This window comes from Coturnix japonica, chromosome 4 (assembly GCF_001577835.2).
Source record: "Coturnix japonica isolate 7356 chromosome 4, Coturnix japonica 2.1, whole genome shotgun sequence".
NCBI lineage: Eukaryota > Metazoa > Chordata > Aves > Galliformes > Phasianidae > Coturnix > Coturnix japonica.
In genome coordinates this window covers 37,908,165-37,925,940 of record NC_029519.1, presented here as the reverse complement: position 1 = coordinate 37,925,940, position 17,776 = coordinate 37,908,165, and the positions used below count along the sequence as shown (strand labels likewise).

At 34.6% G+C, this 17,776-nt stretch overlaps 1 long non-coding RNA gene across 5 annotated transcripts in view; it reads right to left on the bottom strand.

Annotated features, from left to right (window-relative positions):
* Positions 1-6,946: 6,946 nt before the first annotated feature.
* LOC107313326 overlaps positions 6,947-17,776 on the bottom strand; it is a 37,972-nt gene continuing 27,142 nt past the window's right edge. For all 5 annotated transcript variants that reach the window (XR_001554931.2, XR_004307069.1, XR_004307070.1 and 2 more), the window contains 4 exons: positions 16,445-16,581; positions 13,571-13,629; positions 9,665-9,772; positions 6,947-7,546 (listed from right to left, as the gene is read on the bottom strand). This is a non-coding gene — a long non-coding RNA (uncharacterized LOC107313326). The remainder of the gene's footprint in view (positions 7,547-9,664; positions 9,773-13,570; positions 13,630-16,444; positions 16,582-17,776) is intronic.

Here is a 17,776-nt window from a genome sequence, read left to right as displayed (position 1 = left end):
TTTACCACACTGTTTTGCCTTGTTATCAGAATAATTTGGATTTTCAGTTTCAAAGTGACAGCTTTGAGTCACGTGCCTACAAAAATGTTGCCTAGATAGGCACTGCATGTTGCCATATATGAGCATTTAATCAGTTTGATAAAGTAGTAGCAGTTTTGGGAATGTTCCTCTCTGGTCTTTCTTTGAGCCTTTATATGTCTGTAATTTTTCAGTTCCTCTTCAGTATTACTGTAAGGCCTACAGCTTTCAGATACTCTCTCATTATGTTTGATGTATTAGCTTCAGTTCTAATTATATTGTATTATAGTGTGTTATCTTGCATTATGACACCATATTTAATAAAATAGTTTCTTTCTCCTCAGATTGTTACCGCTGTTTTTAATTATTTTGGGGTCATCTGTTTCCCTTTTCTGGAGGTGTGGATTTTGCAAAATCCCTCCACCCCACTAGTCACGGAACTGGGCTGAACCAGCCTGTCAACTGTTGACAGTATATTACAGTCTTACTTACAGGACAGTGTATTACAGTCTTAGTTACAGAAAATTCCCAGTTTCTCATTTCTGAAAGCATTAAACACATTTCCCTCTCATTACTTTATAAATTAGGAACATCAAATTCAATTCAGTAACATTCTACAACTTTGTCTAGTCTTTGCTTTGCTACCTCAAATTCTTTTCTTTCTGTTAGATTCTGATGGGAGAACTAAACGAATCAGAACATGCAGTATCTACAAGCCACTTTATTTCATACCCACTACATACCTTCTCAATTCATTGCTCCTTTCTGAAATTTACTTATGAAACCAACACTAGGACAGAATTGGGGAGGTCTCAACACAAGCCTGACCTAGGCTCTGGGCAACCTGATCTAGTAAAGGCGTATGTTTGGTGGCCCTGCTAGGCAGGGGGGTTGAAACTACATGATCCTTGAGGTCCCTTCCAACCCGGGTCATTCTGTGATTCTGTGATTCTGTGTGATGCCTTGCCTGTAAAGTAAATCTCTAAAATCAATAAAATATTTAATTTCTATGTGTAGTGCCATAATTCTCAAACTTTGCTGCAGATTTTTATAGTTCGTAACTTCTGTTTTACTTAGAGAAAAAAAATAATTAAGTAAACATAGTCTATTAAAAACCATTGTTTTTAAGTATGATACTCTTCATCTGTGCCCTTTTATTGAGGATAAGATGTAGGTTTTTTTCTTCTGTATTTTCTCAATTTTAGCTCCAGTGGATTTCTTTCACTTTCCTTTAGTGCCTTTCTACTTCTATTTTTATGTCATGCTCAGGAATCATTGTTTTTCTTCTTTATTTTAGTAAAGTATTTCCAATGCCTCTGTAAAACTTAACCTGAATTTATACAGAGCTTTTTCTCAGACAGTGTACCTCTGAAGCTAAACTTATCACAGGTTCAGTTCTCTACTCCAAAGTCCATTGCTCTAGAAATGTAGACAACTAAAATACAGTTATTTCTGCTACAGATTGATGTTTTATATATTTCTGATCATAGCTTTAAAAAATGTGCATCGGAGCCATAGCTTCCTTACACAGACATATCAAACAATAAACTCAAGAAAGGGATTAAGGATTGAATTATCTTTCCATTTTGAACCCTATGTGTATTATCATCCTTTTTAAAATGTTTAATATTTTGATTAATGGTTCTATGTCTAGTTTATTTCTATTTTTCCTTATCATACTTCTTCCAGGATAAAAACTGGCTTAGCCTTTTAGACTGTTTATCAGTTCCAGTTCAAATTAAATCCTCAGATTATTCATAGATACATGATTACCTTAGTGTAAAGAAGTAGCAAGCTTATACTTAATGCTTTGCTTTAGTTTTTGGATATGCCTACCTACATTATTTTGTCTGTTAGCACATTGTTATGTTCTCAGTGTCTTAATTATCAGTGATACAGAAAACATGGATTTAGGAGTAGTCTTCAAGCTCCATCAGTTGAATAATGCTCTGTTAAGTACTCTAAAAAAAAGAGCAATCCCACTCAGAAAAATTCACCATTCACCAGCATTTTAACTATACCATATATTTATTAACATTGATAAATATTAATTAAGCCACACAAATTATAAATAATCATATGGCAAGGGAAAATTGTATTTATATTCTGTATTTGTCAGTCCAGACTACTATGAACATCAGATATGTCAGTAGGTACCCTTCCCAAAAAGTAAGAGAAAAAACTGAAAAATGTGGTTAAAAGTAGCAGCAGAAAGGAGTGACTAAGGAGGACAGAAAAGAGGTCATATGAGAGAAGAAATAAGTGGAAGCAATCAAGGAATGTTATTTTGTTAAAGATCCCAAGTGAAACAAAATTGATCCAAGGTGCCGTAACTAGCTAATACTCTTTTCCCTGCAGTAAGCACTGAACCATTTTTTCTTCTGCATTTACTGATCACAATATTCTTCCAAAGAGTAGATGAGCTTTTAAAATGAGATACAGCCTTAATTGTAGGCTTTATGAAGTAGATGGGAATAGTTGAATCCACATTCAACCTCAGGAGACACATAGTAACTAAAAAAAATATGAGGAATAATAACTGAAGTGGAGAACAATTTGCAAGAAGAGAAAGTAGGTGAAAGAAGCTAGGGGAAATGTTAGGCTGGAAATCTTTTTTTTCATTTTAGAATTTGCTTTCAAAGCAATTCACATATTTTGCAAAACAAACAAACAAACAAACAAAAAAGCCAACAACCCCAACTACGGCTTCAAACCCCCTCATGTTAATACTTCATTAGTCAAAGGGTTTCACAATATGTAAACACCAAAATATATTAATGGTAAATGGTAGAAATCTGGTACCTTGCCATGTGAATGGTTCCAGCACATTAATAAAAAATAAAGAAAAAAGGAAAAAACAACACAAAAAAAACCCATTTCTTCTCTATGTGTAATTTTTGTGTTTTACTTTTTTTTTTTTTTCCTAAATAAGAAGAGACATAACACTATGAAGTAGATACAGCATAGACTGACAAAAAATAAGACAGTAACAAAGGAAATAGTTCAAAGAATGTCATGATTCATCTTCACAGCCATTTCAAAACTTCTTTTAGAAGTGAATTGGCCATCTCACTTTTCATAGGCTATTATCTTAACACACAGCGATCAGAAGCCCAAGGAAAAGATCTTTAGCTGTAAGTATGCAATGTCTGTTTCTTGAAACTTTCACAGCACTGTGGCCTTGATGCTACAGATGTTTCTTTTGTTTGTTTGTTTGGTTGGTTCATTTTTTAATTTTTTTATTTTTTTATTTTTCCAAAGAAATAGAATTATAAATTGTAGATTCTCTGGCAGCAGTCAGTAGTTAAAATAAATACTTTCTGAAGTGATACAATGAGTACAATCCTGCCTTCACTGAATACAGAGATGGATCCTCTCCTGTGAGGATCTTTCAGAGCTCTGAATCATGATAAAATCCAACAAAAGCTGAGCCATTGACATGCTATGAAATATGCCCTTGAAGCTAGGACACCTGAGACTTGTTTGGCACATAACTCAAGTGTGGCTCAGTTAGGCAAAGCTGGTGATTCTGTGCAGAACGTTCCCTTCTTTGCTTCAAACTCAATGCTCACAAATAGGCTTGCTTTTTGACATTTCAGTGATGGTAATGTTCCTGTTTTCTCTAGCCTCATTGCACAAAGATGACATAGTGGATTTCATTCAGATTTTACAAATGATCATGCACACTCTGAAAGTGAATGCCATGTCCTAGATTTTGAGAGGTTTGTTTAGCTTGTTTCAGCTCATTTATGTTGCATGTTTTCTGCAAAAAACTGGCATCATTTGTACCACCAGAAAGCAGTGAAAAATAAGCTCTTGTAGATGCCTCTGCAGAAAAGTATACTGTTTGATAGGTATTTGAAATCTGGCATAAAAGAAATCTTTAAAGTGACATGACACCAGCCAGGAATAGTAAAAATCCAAGTAATGATCCTGTAGAAAATCCTGATGTAATTTGTATTAACTTCTTAACCAGTAGATTTTATAGACACTTCCTATTATAAACAAGCAAATAGTTGGAATAGTACACTAGTCATCAAGTGATATTCTAGTTCTACGTCATAATGTGCTTGTCATGACAAAACTGCAGGGGAATTAGAGACATGGCCATAAGTCAAGCTGTTTAGTATCTTGTGTGTTAGGAAAGTGGTTTATAAACTAAGAGTGTACATAAATATTCTAACACAGCCACTTATTATCACTCAAATATTTATGTTCTTCAAAGATAGTTTTCATAGTTTTCCAGATCTTAGTGCTCTGAAACTGAAAAATAAATTAAAAATAATATTCAATAGAAATATTTCAGGACTGAGAAACGTGGGTCAAATAAAACTCCTAAAGGCGTTAGTGAGATAATAGTTCAAAACCATCATTCAGAACAACACAAATTCTGTGTCAAGATCACCCAAAACTGCCTCAAGAAAATTATAAATCGACAATTATTCTCTTGATAAGGTAGAATTTTTTATACACTACTACACCAAACTAGACTTACATATAGGTAGCTCCAAAAGTGACATCTCCATGGAAATGACAATAGATAAAAAGAGCACAGCAACAAATTCACAGCTACAAAACATTATTTTTCAACATAGTTACAATCATTAGTTCTGATTTTTCATCAGTGATGAACAAGAGCCATGCATAAGAAACTGCAACAGCTAAGGTGAGCAACTGTTGCTGTCAGCATTGCTGAAACTCACCACTCATGACTTCACTGTATTCACATTCATAGTTGTTTATCCATTAACATTCAGCAAACATCAGTGAATGTCAATGGGTCAATATTTTCCCACATGAAGGAATTCAGTGACACACCTTTGTTTCATGCATACTTCCATGTCAGACACCGTTCTGTCAGACTGCTCCTCTGCTGTCATCTGTCACACAGCAACAACATGTCATAGGTGGGAAAGGTTCAACCTCTACTGCAATACCAACAACATCCATCTCTGATGTCATGGGCCAGTAGGAGGAAATGCTTTTGGAGCAGACCTTCTATAATACAAAAGCAAATCTCTGTGGTGAACTGTGATCACACTTATTGCTATAATTGGTTGCATCTGGAGTCACCCAGGACCTCTGTCAGTGCTATCACAGGCTAATGCACACATCATCAATTTATTTTGAAACTGTAGTAATTTAGGAACTCTACATTTTAGAATTTTCATTTCTGTTCTGACAGCTTGAAGAATTCTAAGTCATAGATTTAAAAAAAAAACAAAAACAAAAAACAACAACAACAACAACAAAAACCACAACCAAAACCCCACAAATATAAAGAAATCAAGCTTTTATTTTTTCTTTCTTTTTTTTTTTTTTCCTTTATAATGTGTAGCATTTTATCTCCCGGGAAGCATTTGAAAGCATATATGGAGCAAAAACAAAAACAAACAAACAAAAATACCCCCAAAACCAAACCCCACTGTGAGTGATTAGTTATTTCCCACTGGTTTCCCTCAGCAGGGAAGAGTCCCTTAGGACTTTGCCATTCTACAGTCAGCTGTGTTTAATTCTCAGCATTTGTGCTAATTTTAATTACTTCAATAAATACTGAAATGTATGTTTTCAGAGAATGAGAAGAGCTGTTTGAAGGTAGTAGTCTCTAGATTATGGAGTTAGGAAAGGAATAATTAAAAATGCAGCTTTTCCATATTAGCATATTGATTTGTGCAGAATAGTTGTGATAATATAAATAGCTCTGTATTTGGTATTATTATACTAAAATATTAGAAATAATTTCACTCTATTAGTAAATGATATAACAGTACAAGTCTTCTTAGCCTTGCCTCAGTTCTGGAATTAACCATTTTCTAACAGTAAACTAAATATCCATGTAACAGTTCATAGCAAGTTTTTGTACTTCATGATTGTTATCTTCTCTCCAAGGTACATGTTGTGTCTGTATGCGATGGTCTTGAACACAACAGTAAAAACAAGATTAACAGATGAAATTTTTCAAAGACTTCTCTAAAATTCACATTCCATAATGATTATTATTTTGTAACAGGATCTGTATTTTCAGTTTGAGACAGATTTATGGTCATTAATGTGTTTTAGCAAGAGTGTTATCGGTACTGTTGATCACTGTCTTCTTTGCACGGACAAAATGCAGAGTTGAGGTAAGAACCTGGGGGAAAGAGTGGGAGAGGTTGAGCTGCAAGAGCTCAACATCACACTCCACCTGTGAATACTGTCAATTCATCTTACCACCAAAGTGGCTGTATGGTCATCTCTCATCTTTGTGTCAGAAGTAGTATATTACTGACTCAAGTGCATACAGATCCCCAGCAAGTGAAGTACTATCATCTGCAGCAAGCAAATAGATTTTGCATACTAAATTATATGTTTGGAATGGTTTGACTTAGGTTAGTTCTTTTAGCATGTGCCAGACTTTCATATCCAATGTGACTATAAGCAATATACACATCAATCTTACGATTTCATAGGATCACAGCTGGGTGAAACATGGAATTCAAATTTCTCCTTGCTTGGGTGACCACCCAAGAAGTGCTTCTCACCAGTGATGTTTTCTGTCCTTCTTTCCTCTTTCCAGGACATGGCATATCTCTTCCGTATTATGATGAACAGTGATTAAAGTTTTTGTTCATTTTTTTGGATGTGTTCTAGCAGTTGGCACAGATCATCATCTTGTAGTTTCTTCATTAATTTAAGGTCCACTCCAATTGAGGAAGGCAGTAAATCTTGACTCAGTGTGCAAATGGATCATAACAACTGATGTTATTTACAGTAATGTTACTTATAAGTATAAAATCACAAAAGGTTCTCATACAAACACATCCCTTTCTACTATATACAAGTAAAAGCCTCAGCCATCTCACTGTGATCTCACTGTGATTTCAAAATGGCAAACGTTTTGTTCAGTGCCAGGACAAATGTCATGGGCTTTGATGGTGTTGCACTCACAAATAAATGGTTATTATTCCCATAAAATTCATGCAATAACATCAACTGTTTGTCACTTTTTCCCATTGTATTTTGCCTACACTCTATGTCCTAATGGATAAAGTGTAGCTTTGTTGTGATTCAGTCCCAGCACAGTGATTGAGTATATGGCTTGTCCCACATTCCTAGTCCAGTAAATGCCTTCATTAATAGTTGGGTCACAATTTCAGGCCATTTTTGCACAGCAAACAGAATTTCATAAGGCAGAGGTGCAGATGCTCATCTACAATCCCAAGAAGATAGGATGTGGCTTGGGAGTGCACCTATACCACAAGACTCAGAGACTGGGGATGGTTTTATTCCTGGTCACAAGTGGCTAATCTGGGATAAGAAAGATTCTTTCTCTGCTTAAATTCTCTTACTCTGTTAAGTTCAGTGCTGTGACCATTGCTCTATTCAGCCTGTTCCAAGGCATGACCACACTCTCAGTGCAGAACTTTTTTCTGATATCCAACTTCCTTGTTGCAGCTCTCTACTTGATGGGTCCTGTTGCTCCCCCCTTCCCCCTCCTTGTGAGAAAGTTGTAGTCTGCAGTGAGGTCTCTCCTCAGTCTCCTGTTGGGCTGAAAAAAACAAGGAATGTCAGCCACTTCTCACCCTTCACTGTCCTTGTAGCCCTAAAGATATGTAAAATTCTAAGTGTACACATACTTTTAACTTTGGTAAGGTCATGAATGGGATCCAGCTTTGCTGCCAGATTGAAATAAAAATCTGAAGCTGAGTTTCAGCTCAGACAGTATACTGGCATTAACTGCATCTGCTTTTAAATAAACAGAAGTTGCCTTTTCTATGATCTTCATGGAGTACACACGTTGAAGAAATACAGACACAATCCTGTACAAGTAACATTTCCAGTGTTTCTGTGGTTTGTGATGACATGGGCCCTGTTAGCATCTAGGAGACAGTCTTGTATAGAAAAATCAGTCTGCTTATTGCAAAGGTTTACCTATTACAGATTTTTATTTTAATTTTTTCCTAAGTTGCTGTTTTTTATTTTTTTTATTTTTTTTTCTGGACAGATGACTTGGGGACTGCTTTTGGAAATGGTATTTTCAACATATGTATCCTCACGATTGATTCAAATTCTACTTATGTTATAGTCACCTACTCATCACTGTTATCTTTGAAAGTAATGAATTACATTTTACTGATTGGTTTTCTTGTTAGTTTGTTGGTTTGTTTGGTTTTTTTTTTTGGTCAAATACAGATACATTTCAGCTTAGTACAAGTACTGATTCCACAGAATGGCTGAGAGATTCTGAGAGATTTGCTTAACTTGATTAATTCTTTATAGAAAAGTTGTGATTTTTTCAAATAGAATGCCTCTGGTAATATCCAAGAATTTTTGGACTCTTTGACAATTGACAACAGCATGACTTATTTAAGTTAGTTTTCCTAGCATCCTTAGATGCAGGCTAAAGATGACTAAAAATTACTGCATAAGACATCTCCCAGTTTGATTCAAAAAATAAAGCAGAATGTCATATTAAAGGGAAAACTGACACTGTGGAAGGCAGAAATTTACAGTGTCATAATTTTGAAATATTCTGGAATAGTGATAAAAATGTTTTTTCTATAAGATTTTAATCATAACATAGAGAGGGAACATTTTGATGGAGAGACAAGTAATGGAATGAACACCGTTATATAAATAAATGCTTTAATGTTTTTCTTACAGCATTGTATAACCTGCACTTGAACACAATTGGCAACTATTGAACATACGGACTGGCAAAGTAATTATTTTAGGATGTCTTCCTTAATTGCTTTTTATCTCATTATTTTATATCTATAAACTAAAAAATTGCTTGGCAAGATATCCCTTTTATCTCTGAAAATCACACAAAAATGAATGAAGAAAGTCTGACCTTTATCTAATGAGATTTATTTTATGCTTACCATACTCCACAAGTGAGGGAGAAATATGTGAGAGCAAAACATAATTATTTGAGAAGAAATGCTCACAATTCCAGAAAGTATTTGCTGTCTAATTTTTTCAAACTAAGTAATATAAGCATAGAGTTATTTCATTCTCCCCAAAAATCTTTCATCAAATACAGTAGTATAACAGTACTGTGAGTACATACATGGTATTGAATAAAAGTCCCAAAGACAGTATTAAAACAGCTTTAACAGAAGTCTCATTTTTTAATAGTTATTAGAATAAAAATGAAAAATTTCAGCATTTTATCTTCACAGCCTAGTAAATGACTATTCCCATTCAGTATTCAGTTATCAAACTGAAGAACGCTAATTGCATATACTTAATTTTATATGAATACCTCATCTCTTTTCTTTGAAAACCTTTCACTATCTTTTGAAGTCACATTTATTTGAAAACAATCTTGAGATATAGAAATTGTCATCACTGAAAAAGTAAAATTAAATACTTTAAAGAGTTGTTAACTTCTAACACTCATAAAAAGGGTCAGAGTCAGAGAGAATGCAAAAAAAGACAATTATATAATCATCAGAACAAGGTTAGTAAAAAAAATCACAATTTTTTCACTGTATGTATTCACATAAAGACTTTTGTTTCATATATTTTTATTATTTGAATTACTCATGAGAGTTTCTAAATGATACAAAAATACTGAGGACAGTCAAAAACATTCTATTGGCATAATTTATGGATAAATTAATGTAAATTTTCATGTGCCTGTGTTGAATTTACTGCTTACCTGAGGTACTATTCTAGAAAAGCGAAAGTTGATTTTAGCACTGATGCTGATTACTTTTTGCAGCTAATCTTCATCATATCATCGTATGGTCAGTGTTACTCTCTTTCACTGCACAAAAGAGACAAAAAGGGGAATTCAGTTGTACACATAAGGTATTCTCATCTTCTATCCTGGAGAAAGTGTTCTCTAACACCTGGAAAGATACACATGCTATGCTGTGTATGAGTTTTATATTTATACTCTGGGGTCGTAAATTTGTGGCTGTAGATTTTAATGGACAATGAATTTCTAGTTTTTGATCTGACAAATGAAAGAAGATAGATGACTACAGGCAGAAAAATGGAATTTGGGTTATTTAAAATTAAAAAAAAAACTAAATGGTTTTCACAACAATTAAAAAATAAAGAGAAATAAAGAACATTTGCTTTTTTCGGGGCTTGAATTCTAGAAATTTGGAAGTAAGTAAAAATGAAAAAAAAACAACAATATAGTGTCATTCTTTGTGCTGAGCTATCTTCAATATATTAGAAATAACATTCAACTAAGCAAGATATCATCCGATAAGTATTGAGCTCAAACATCTTAAACCTGAGATACTTTTATTAATTGCACTGGGCTCCTTACATCAGGTTTGTTTACCTGTTGAACCTTTCTCTTAGCAATATCTGATATGAAAGGAAAATACCATTTTCCATGCAGTCTTCCCACAAGATTTTAAACACTATATTAGAATAGGAGACTATTTTTGAATTTGGGAAATGTACTGAGGAAATACTCTCAGTTTTGGTTATATGTGAGACCTTGCAATAACAGAAACACCTGCTGGAATGCTCATAGGCTCCTAAGTTGATGGTCCTCCCTGAAACACGACTATCGAAAGGCAGGTGCACAATAAAAACACCTGGGCAGTGTCACATCACTGCATTTTAGTGAGGGGTAAATATTAATTTAAATTATACTCTAAATGTGGTAGACACTAGAAGTAAGCTGTAAATTCCAGATAACTGCTAATTGTACACATTTAGAAGACATCTAAAAAGCACTATGCCACAGAAAGTATCTATTTGTTATTATTCAGAAGGACAGTGTCTATCTAGCACAGTTAATTTGCAAAGTGGATAAAAATGTCACTGATAGGGTGCATGTGTTTTAAATTATACTCTGAATGTTGAGTTATATTTTTTGGATGTAATTATGATATTACAGTATTAAACCAGATAATGCAGAGGAAGATTCTAGTCTTATTGATGTAGCATTTTTTCATATGGTACAAAATTTTTCAGTGATATGAGAACAATAGCAAATTGCTAGCTATTCTATTAGAACGTGACCCTTTATCTGCAGCTCAGTAAACCTAATGTCAAAATTCTTAAAATAAATGAGTATGGAGAACCATGTTTTTATTTTTTACAACAACGTAGAGTGGCGACATCTACAATTCTGGCAAACAAAACAACACAGTAGTCTCCAGAAGGAACCTATTATCTCCTGACTGTCAGTGCTCACCAAGTGCAGATTTACTAGCTGTAGAGATATATAGTGATTTAGCTTCAAAAAGACCTTTAAGATAATGATCTTAAACTACATCACAAAACCATGTCTGTTAGTGCCATGTCCACATCTACCCTGCAGGGATGGGAATTCCATTACTATCATGGACAGCCCATTCCAGTGCTTTACCACCAACCCTGAAGAAATTCCTTCTGACAATCTGTCTAAAACAACTCTTGCCGCAAGCTGAGATAATTTACTTGTGCCTAATCACCTATCATCCGAGAAAAGAGTCTGACACCCACCTTGCTGCAACTTCCTTTCAGGTAGCTGTAGAGAGCTATGAGGCCTCCCCTGTCTCCTTTTTTTCCCATCTAAACCACCCCAGTTCCCTAAGTCACCCCCCACAGGTCTTGTTTTCTGATCCCTTCATCAGTTTCATCGCTTTCCTCTGCATACTCTCCAAAAGCTGTTGTGGTAAGGGGACCAAAATTGAAAATGGTATTCAAGGTACAATCTCAGCAGTGTCACATGCAAGGAGATTATCACTTCCCTAATTGTACTGGCCACACTACAACTGATTCAGGCCAGGCTGCCATTGGCTTTCTTGGCCATCTGGTCACACTACTGGCTTATGTTCAGTGAGCTGTCAACTAACATCCTTAGGTCCTTTTCTGCTAGGTGACTTTCTAACCACTTCCCAAATCTGGTACCACTACATAGAGTTGTTATGACCCCAGTGCAAGACCTGGTTACTGAACCTTGTGTAGTTGGACTTGGCCATCAGTCAAGCCTGTCCAGATGCTCCTGCAGAGCTTTCCTGGCTTCATGCAAACAGAGCAGCCTAACTTGATATAATCTATGAATTTACAGAGGGTGCACTCAGTCCTTCCATCCAGATAATATGTTTAGCTATGTTTAACATAAGTCGCCATGCTACCAAGACCTGGGGAACAACACGAGGTTTGAATTGCATTCGCTACAACTCTGAGCCTGGAAGATACTTTCTGTAACACATCACCACGCACAGAAAAAACACGAGGACTTTCTGTCATAACTGGCAACACAGAGTAAATTTTCAGACATACACATAACCTCACATGTACTTACCATACCCTGTACATAGTTAGTATGCCCGTATTTTTCATGACAAGTATAATGCCAATAAAAACAATATACTTATTTTAATGTCACATTCAAAAAATGGAATTTGAAACTGTGTAGGTAAATACACGATAGTAGCATCAACTTCAAGTAAGAAACTGTAGTGTGATCTATGGAGAGTTACAGACTCAGTGTTTTATTTCAGAATTCCTTCTCTATCTTAAAATGACCAGAGTGCCACCGAAAAGCTGCATATAAAAATATTTGTGGTAGAACTGCTTATCACACGATGGATTGCTGATGCTTGGCAACTAAAAGTGACTTAATTTGTGTTGTAATAAGAAACAGCCATATGTTTTTACACATTGGAATTTAGGTTTTGAACCTAAACTACAAGATAGGTGTAACTAAGTTGAGCCCACATGCCATGAATCTCCTGTGAGAAAATGAAAGCAACTAAAGAATCTTCACAAGCATCTAACCTATGCAAACTGTATGCAGCTGTTCTCTGGTTTGAAACTCATCAGACAAATGATTATATTGCCTTTCTAATCTTTCTAACACAGCAAAAAAAGAAAAAAAAAAAAGTACTAGAAAATCATTTTTCAGCATCTAAATATGCAGCTGCATGTACTGAGTACTGCAGTGTAACAAAACTTATCTGAATGAATCTGAGATTATTACTGCAGCAAATGACCCCATGTCAGGTCAGTGCAAATAAGAAAAAGCTTGTCCGTTCTTAGGCTAGAAAACTATAAAATATATCAAATGGATGTCTCTCAAGTGTGTGATAAAAATGCATCCTTGCTGCCTTGAGCAGTATTGTATCTGACCTCAGAGCATTAGAGAAGAGAGACCATACTGAATGCTTTCATTTCCACATAAAATGCTGATCATGATAGTTCAGTCATGCCAGATGGCAGTAGTAGTGATAAATGGTGTTGATGCCTCAGGAGAAATGAGCTAGTAAAGTTATATTATGTTCAGTTGGGATTTTAAACATGTTATGTAGTTAAAACTGTTATTCTCCTGCAAAATCATGTGCCTCATATTTCAGTATCATGTCATATATGGGGGGAAAAGTTCCTCCCATCATATGCTACTATGAAAAGCAGACTTTTCATGCCTCAAAAAACAACCCTACACATAATATATATATTATTAATATACATGTGTGTGCATATGAAATGATGTACTGTCTTTATATAAATATTCAACACTGCTACTTTTCTTTTAGACCTTATGAACATATGGCAAGAAATAACTGAATACAGAAAATAATAAGGCAGTGCTAAATGATATAAGACTTACCTCACATTTGTAATGGGTCCTTTCCTCCTTTCTGAAATTTCTTTTTGACCTAAAGGACACTAAGAAGGAGGCACAAAGCCATCATTAATTGTGCATTTGATCTGCTAACTAGAAGTTGTTTAAGATTTTTCATTAATCTAGGCACTATTTATTTATTCTCCTAAGAGGCAGCACTGTGGTTTTTTTCCTTTCAGTTTCTGAGGCTTCTAGAGGGAGAAGGAAGCTGCTTTGTATTCTCTGACAAACCAGTTTGTTCCTATGAAACTTAAGAATTCCTAAGGTTAGGGTTAAGTTGCATCCTGTCCTCAAATTTTATTCCTAGGACTTAGATCCCTTTATGAGAAAAAAGGTCTGCATTAATTTATTTTTACGAGATTATCCTTCACCAGTGGCACCAAAATTGATACGGAACTTAGAAACTGCATAGCTGCTATGAAAATTATTTTTCAGTCATTCATTTTATGCTCAGAATCCTCTTTCTATGGAAACGGATGTTGCCTTTTGCTCACGTATGGAACTACTGTTACATTTTTTATGTATGAGTTGAGACTGCATATAACAAATATGTTCTTAAAGAGGAGTTCTGGTGCAGTTTTTATACCTAGGTACCCTACTAGAAGTTAAGAACAGTTGTTAAACCCAAAAAATATACAGGGTTAATAATACCATACATAATTGCTATTAATACTGAAGAAAAATAAAATAATGGATGTTACATTCTGCAATGTCTTTAAATTCTCAAAAAACAGGGATACAACAAGAGACTTGAATTGACTGTATTTTGTGTATTTTATGCAGACTCTTTGTCCTTTGGCAACTTGGAAATTAATTTCCTTTGTCTAACTTTTTGTATTTAATGTTATTAATTAGAAGACAGCCAAATTTAGAAGAAATATTGCCAAGGTCTATAAGATATAAGACAGTAGAAAAGTCTATCATGCAAAGATTAATTTGTTCAATTTCAAAATGTATATTGCAATATTTTACAGATGGCAGGTGATCATAGGCAGATGGTCATTACAATTTATCACAGCAGAAAGCTGTTAAAAATGACAATATAGGCAGGTATAAAATTGTATGAAGGAGAAGTTATAGGAGACAGTTTGGAAACTCTAGCAACTCATCCTCCTAAAGTTTCAATCACCTAAATAATGTAATCCAAAAGCCAATTATAATTTTAAAAGAGTTAGAGAAAAATAGCCTCTTGAATAAAAAAAGATTAAAAAAAATCTTAGACAAATTTCATTCTTTCTTCTTCATCAAAATTACTATATGGAAAGGTATAAAAGATTTTTATTTCACTTTCTTTGTTTTGAAGTTATTGACAGTTATTCCAAGGCACAGAAGATGGATGTTCAATCCCAATTTACAGCTTTGAAATTCTCTATCTACCATTTTGTAATCCTATCATCTATAAACAGCAGCCTCATATTATTTTTAAGTGGAAAAAGAAATGTTCTTTGGCACTGATCAGCTTTGAGTGAACATTTATAGCAGACTTATAAATTTTTCCATAGTAGGGTTTATAATGGAATTGGTTAGAGTACTCTGACGTTAGTATACTAGCTAGCACACTTGACACTGCTGAATGGATCTTTGTTATAAACTGAGAAAAGGAGCTTGACGTTTTTCTTACCTATTACTGCTAGCAGTGGTTGTTGCTTTAACTTTTTTAATAACATCACACTTCTGCTACCATAGATAAGTTTGGATATTGAAGCGTTATATATATTTTTTCTCTTTAGGCTTTTCAGGGCTCCTTTGCTCACTGTTACAAGACTGGGAGTTTAAGATCATAAGCTTTAGAGGTACGACTGTATTGACTATAGGATACAACATCTAGCACAGAGGAACTATTGATCAAAATGTGCTCTACTGGTGCTTTTGTAACAGAAATACTAACAGACAGTTGGAATGAGGTCTTTATTTTACACTCTCTAATATACAGAGTGAGCAAAGGTGTTAAGATTTTTCTGAGGTCTTCTTCCAAGGTTCTTTTTCCCTGCCTTTCAAAAGTGATCTATCCTTCCAAATGGGCAATATTTAAGGTGCAGTTTAACAGCGTACTGAAGTAGGGGGAACGTACAAAAAACCACAAAAACATTCTAACCTATGTTGGCAGAATTTCTAAATAACTTTGAGATCTGCAACTTTAAAGCTAACCCGACAATTTAGTCAGGTAAAGCCAGGTTGTAGACAACCAGTATGTAATAAGCATACTTTTACAATTTGTCAGTATCTTAATGTTCCCACTATGTATGTATAACCAGTACAAAGGCTGTTCCAGTCCTCACTGAATGGAAAAATCAGATAAATCAGAGCATAATTATTGGTCATATTACCAAGAATTTGCTTAAATCCAAGCATATCTTAATCTTTATCTATGGCTAGGAAAAGGACTTGTCTCACAGCAAAGCACAGGTCGCTATTATGAAACCTACAGTCTGATTGCATTCAAATTAGCTTACAAAGTGGTCTGTTAAAACAGATTGCTTCATGTCTTCAGGAGTTCAAAACACAGTCTTCCCAGCATTAAAAATCTTGCTTCAGCAGCCTGTACTTTTCAGTTTAGAAGTATTATTAGCATGCATATACCCTTTTAAACACATATATTAGTATTTCTTTATATTTTGATTCAGATGGCTGCCAGTGAGTACTGCTGAAATTCACTCACATTAACAAGCTGTGTGAAAAAAAAAACAAGAAAACATAATTTCCTGTATTTTTAATCCCTCTCATCCACCAATGTTCTGGTTCCACAAACGAAAGACACCCAATATTTGCAACTTCATTCATCTAATAATAATGTACTGCAATAACAATTACTATTCAGGAACATCCAATTTTATATGAATGAAATTAAATGTTACTTACAATATAGCCATGTAGGTGGTCTTGGATTACTCACATGTCGTTATGAATGACAGATTTTTGAAATGAGTACTTAGGAATACAATCATGCTATGCAAGCATTGAAAAGCACAGATGTTTTGTCCAGAGGCAGAAGATACCTGAATGCATATTCATGAACATCAAAAAGTGCTTAAAATTAGATTCTATTGCTTTCTCAATAGTATATGCTTATATTTAAAGTACTTCTGAGAACAAAATCAAACACTACGGAGTAAGAAGATTAAGCAGTTTTCTTTGTGCTGAATGTTCATGCATGACTGTCACATCCATATGTATAAGTTCAATACATTTCCTCCTGTCACTTTCATACATTATTGAACTGAACAAAATTCAGTGAAACACAAACTCCACAGTTCATGTATCAACATCAACTGCAGTTGGCATGGGCCTCTACAGCTTTTTCACTTGAATGTAGTCCTTGTCTACATTTCTTGAATCGACTTACAGCATATTTGCTCACAAGAATAGGCTAAAAAATTTTAATGTGATAAACTTGAAATCTATTTTTAGTACTTACTTCTCACAAAACCTAATGGTCCAAATTAACTCTCTGATGCAGTTGTACATTCCCATCTGCTCACTACAGTACTGTCTGCTTTCTCTACCTATCCAGCCTCTATGAGTAAGCAATTTGCTGGCCCTATTTTCTTAAAAGAGGAAGGAAAATGAGGGATCAAGGAGTAGTCTAATGAGTAAACTAAACAGCAAAGAATTCCCACAAAATTCACATGCCTGCTGTCTCAGAAAGCACACAGTGGCCCCAAATTTTCTTAGCGCAGTATTAGTATCAGTAAGACTGAATGAATATCAAAAGCCAAGATCAGGCTAGCAGGACTGAAATGAGGAAATAGCATCACCATTCATGCTGTTTAAACATGTATTTCCAAAGGTCTGCTTTCATGTCACTAAAGAACTTTTATCTTTGATTAAAAAATTCCAAGGAGCAAATTATAGGAATCAAAAGGAGTTTTACTATGTAGTTGCTATATAAAATGACATAACATGATATATTTCATAATTTTAGGAGTTCAGAGTTAAAGGCATCCCAGTTTTGTGAACCCACAGTTTTGTATATTCATCAGTCTCTCCTTTGAAGATATAATATCTTACAAAATTGTCTGAGTATGCAGAAGAATGCACACATTCTTGCATCCTACAACCTTGCCATTTGAAATGAATTAACAACAACACATTCTGCAAGTCACTGTGAGCAAATGATATTTTCTTTTTACTGGAATGTGCAATAAAGAACACAGCACATTTTAGTCTGAAATGAAAAAAACAAACAACAGT